The sequence below is a fragment of the Amblyomma americanum genome, chromosome 11 (genome assembly GCF_052857255.1).
Source record: "Amblyomma americanum isolate KBUSLIRL-KWMA chromosome 11, ASM5285725v1, whole genome shotgun sequence".
NCBI classification, from domain to species: domain Eukaryota; kingdom Metazoa; phylum Arthropoda; class Arachnida; order Ixodida; family Ixodidae; genus Amblyomma; species Amblyomma americanum.
In genome coordinates, this window is record NC_135507.1 from 127481496 (window position 1) to 127486495 (window position 5000).

At 41.3% G+C, this 5000-nt stretch overlaps 1 pseudogene; it reads left to right on the forward strand.

Moving 5' to 3' along the window:
• LOC144111620 (large subunit ribosomal RNA) overlaps positions 1-185 on the forward strand; it is a 2913-nt pseudogene extending 2728 nt beyond the window's left edge.
• Positions 186-5000: the final 4815 nt, after the last annotated feature.

A 5000-nucleotide genomic window follows, 5' to 3' on the forward strand; every position in this document is an offset into this window, starting at 1 on the left:
GGGGGACCACCTAACTCTGCTATGCGGGGAAATTCTAGTCTCTAGCCAAATGCCTCGTCATCTAATTAGTGACGCGCATGAATGGATTAACGAGATTCCCACTGTCCCTATCTACTCAGGCAGAGGCTCTTTTTTTATGCCTCACCATAATTTATGCCCCTATCTACTACTATCATCATCGGCGTCCCCACGGCGATCGGACGTGCCCTTAACTCTGCTGCGTCATTTTTTGTTGTTTTCAACTAGAACTTCTTCCTGTGAGTCAAAGAGATTTTGCATTCCTCCTTTGGGAGCATCTCGTTCACCTCTGTTCAAAATTTGAGCTCGCTAGCACCAATATTTCTCGAAATATAAGGTTTTTTGTAAAACTAGCACGTGGCCGGTAAGCGTGGCTCAGGCACAAGGTCGAAAGAGCGTCTTTTTGGATTTTTCGCGGCTAGACAACTGGCTAAAATTGCTTTTCGAGTGGTCGCGCTTGTCTCCCGATCATTTTGGACTATATGTGAAGGCTCTAGACCAAAATTTCGAAGACAAACGATGAAACGTACTTTGTAAACAGGCGGCGGCCAGCCTAGGCCTTTTGCCCCCGTCTACGGGAAACGAACGCTCGTAACTCGATTGCTGTCCCTTCGAACCATATCAAAATATATATTTTCATAATCCTGAAGGTGCATAGATCATTTTGAGAGTAATCTCATCTCCCAACTCGCAAAATTAAGAAAAATATCAACGATCGTGATTTCAACACACCTGGCCATTCGAGTGGGCGAGACCCTGGGTAGGGCGGACGGTCGAGCAAAAACTAGCCTACCTCGGCAACCGTTGGAACTACAAGGAAGTATAGGCACTTTTCGTGAATGCCAGAGCAAGGGCTATCAAGCGGTGTCACTGAGGATTGCGAAAAATAATTAAATTGTTGATTTTCGGGCCACCAACCGGTCTACGCACACAGGGTGCCTCGAACTTGGAGCTGTACATTGTTGCCAGGTTTCAGGCAAATATTCTGAAATCCGCTAAATTTGGCGGAAAGCCGAAATAATTGGTTTTTTGACTGGGAAAAATTAGGAAAAAGTAGAACAAACTCTAAACACTTCCGCTAAGCAACAAGGTCACCGGACAATCAAGATTACCTGACAAGTTTGGCGGAAAGTAGTGAAAATCGTTTCTGGGCGATCCAGAGGTGGCATCGACCAAGAAGATCAAGTGGAGGGCAAGGAGGAACAGCGACGACAGCTGAAGGGATCTGACAAAATGTTCGATCGTGAACAAACACTGAAAAAAAGGGACGCCAAAGACTCTGTGAAGAGGACACAGAGCTTGAGCAATAAGAAGGCAAGTTCCAAGGAATCACAGCAAATCCGGCAGGATTCTGACACTGATATGGACTCTATGGATTCAGAGGTGGAGAGGAGGGATCATCAGAAACACAACAAGCCGTCAAGCAACCAAGAGGGAGCCAAAGTGCCAGAACATGAATGAAGCAGCGACAAGGAGGAGTCCGAGCCTAGGCTGTCGAAACTTGCAAAGATTGACAAGAACATATTCATCAACCTAGTGAAGGTTTCACAAATGACAGCAGGCGACGGTAAAGTAGGCGCAGTCATTGATAAAATTATCGATGAAGTCTGTAAGCTGAAGGCTTTGACCATGGAAGCCACACATGAGAATGAGTTCCTGAAAGGCAGACTCGCAGAGTGCAGGGCTCCAATCCAGTCCCCAACGTATGCAGAAGTCACAAAGACCATCTCTGAACAACGACAAGAACAAGAGACGAGAGCAATCATAGTAACCTCAAAGGAAAGAAGGAAAGAGAAGATCCTTGAGGACCTAAACAAGATCATGGACCCCATGGAAATGGACATCAAGGACACAACCATGAGGTCTGGTAAGGAGGGGGTAGTGATTGTGTCCACAGACGCCCCCTCCTTGGAAAAAGTAGCAAAGAAGATTCAGAGCGACAGTGGTCTGCTAGATTTGCAGATCCACCATCCGAAAGGACGAAGAATGGAAATGAAAGTCGTGTGCGTGGATCAGGAGATGGAGGGCGAGGAACTCATAACAAGGATTATTTGCCAGAATAACCTCCAGTGTAAAGAAGACATTGAGGTCAAAGCGAAATATAAAGGACGCTACGGGAAAACCGTAATCATAACTGTCAACAAGCAAGCCTACCAGGCCTTAAAGGACAAAAGTCACGTCAACGTAGGCTGGGAGAGGTGCGCCCTGTATGACAACATATTTGTGACAAGGTGCACCAAGTGCCCATCACTGGATCACATGGGGAAGTTTTGCCGACAGCCAGAGAGATGCGTAAACTGCTCAAGGACGGGGCACTCGGCAGAGGAGTGTCAGAGTGAATCTCTTTGCATGGCGTGTCAGAATGAGGGTGTGTTGAAGGAGGAATGCAACCACCCTCTCCTCTCTGTGTACTGCGAGACATTTTAGAAGAAAGTGCAAGAGGAGAAGAGAAGGATCGTCCAAGGGATGTACTAAGGCTCGTATCCATCATGGCGGGAACGACCCCTGATTTGCGGAAAAACAGAGACCATACTTCAGCAACGACGAATCAAGACTCCGAAGTAATAGAAGTCATACAGGTTAATCTGGCACGAGCCTTCAAGGCAAACCAGTCCTTGAGGGATTACAATCATGAATATCAGCATGATATTTCTGTGGTGCAAGAGCCATACAGCCTCGAGGATAAGTTAATCCCATTTCCTATCAAGCATAAAATAGTGGCAACTAAGAAAAATCCAAAGACCGCAATAATAGTGCATAAAGAAAACATACAAATTTTTCCCATAAAATCGAAGAAAAATTAATAGTAGCGAGAATCATAAAAGGAGACAAGAAAATTGTAGTAGTAAATGTGTATTGCCCCCCTAACGAAGACGTATCAGCATTGCTGCTAAAATTAGAAATGGCAATCGCGCAGTTCCAGAGAGAGAACATTTTGGTCATGGGCGATTTTAATGCCAAAAACGTTTTGTGGGGCAGCAAAGAGTCTGTTAACAGGGGAGATGAGGTATATGAATTGGCAATTAGAAACAACCTCATAATTATGAATGATTCAAATTCTCCACCCACATTTAAAACTTCAAGAGCACAAGGTTGAATAGATTTAACCATGGTTAATCAGGTGTTGAATACAAGTGTGCAGCAGTGGGAAGTTTTGAAACATGCAAATGACAGTGATCATAGATACATTCAAACTTTAATAGGTAAGGTTGGAAAACCTAAAAGATTCCGTATAACTTTAAAGGGAGAACAGCAAATAATTAAGAAATTAAGGGAAGATCAATGGTTTGAGGAGATTCACGACCTCAATACACCAGACGAAATAGAAACAGTAACAGAGCAACTCTACCAGAAGATAAAGAAATGGAAGACAAAATTTCGCAGTAAATGGAAGGAGAGTAAACACAAATTAAATTCCTGGTGGAATACGGGTTTGGAATTAGAACGAAAAAAAGTAAGAGCTATGAGAACACGCTATCGGAAAGCTCAAGGAGAATTAAGACAAATTTTTAAAGCACAGTATTATAAAGAGCACACAATATACAATAATATGTTGAGTGAAGCTCGGGACAAAAGTTGGGAAAAAGTATGTAGCACAGTATCATCAAATTCGTTTACCTTATCCTATAAAATTGCGAGGGGGCACAGATTCTGGAGAGCGTAACTAAAAAAATGGAAGTGATACAACGACTGTGGAAGAAACAGTGGAGTATATTTTAGATTCTTTGTATGAAAATAAAAGTAATGAAGACCAGCCAGATGAATTACCTAACGAAAATACATCAGTTGCAGATAAGCTGTTTACAAAAGCAGAAATAGAAAACGTCGTGAGGAAATTGAGGAAAGACGTGGCCGTAGGGCCAGATCATTTAAAAACCACTTTTATCCAAGAGCTTTTTGGGGCTCATAAGGGGTTCTTTTTTAAACTATTTATGCCTGCCTAAAAGTGGGCTATATACCTAGTCATTGGAAACAATCCCGAATAATTTTATACCCCAAGGCAGGAGCCAAAGATAAAACACGAATAGAAAAATTTCGCCCAATAGCAATTAACTCAATATTAGGGAACATTCTAGAGAAATTAATAAAAGATCGATTATATTATTTTCTAAGCAGCGGACAATTATTTCCAAAGCACCAGTATGGGTTCCAACATAATACATCAACAACGAATGCATTATTAGTGTTAAAGGAAAGAATCGAACAGCCATCATTAGATAAGCTAGGAACTGTAATAATATCTTTGGATATTAAAAACGCTTTTAATTCAATACAACGTAAAATAATTGTAGAGAAACTGCAGCAACTTAAATGCTACTCCAATTTAGTGAGAATAACAAATTCAATATTGACTCAGAGGAAAATTATATATGAAGATCAAGGAACCTGTATCACAAAAAAATTATCAACAGGCTCTCCACATGGATCTCCACTAAGCCCACTCTATTGGAATATAATGATTTCAGGGATTTTTGATTTGAAACTACCAGGAGAGGCACATATTCAGGCGTTTGCAGACGACGTAATAGTGGCAATTAAGTTTAAATCGCGCCAGCAAGCAGAACAATTGGCGAACGCAACTCTTGATATTATAGCAGCATGGGGAAAGAAAGTGAATCTAGAGTTTAACCCTGAAAAGTCCAAGGTTATACTTATTAAGAAAAACTATGGGAGCCACCCTCCAATAGTTAAAATAAATAACGAAAAATTAAAAATTACAAATGAACTAAAATTATTAGGAATAATATTTGATAACATAATGTCGTTCTTGCCACATTTAAAATATGTGAAAGAGAAGGTTCAACTTTTAACGGCCAATTTAGGTAAATTTTCAAGAGCAAACAAAGGAATGAAAGGACAACACTTAAAGAAGTTATACACGTTAGGAATAGAAAGAATGATAGTGTATGGAGCCCCGGTTTGGTATAGTAATAAGGTGGCAATAAATCGGAAACTGAAGTCAATACAGCGCATTCCTTTAA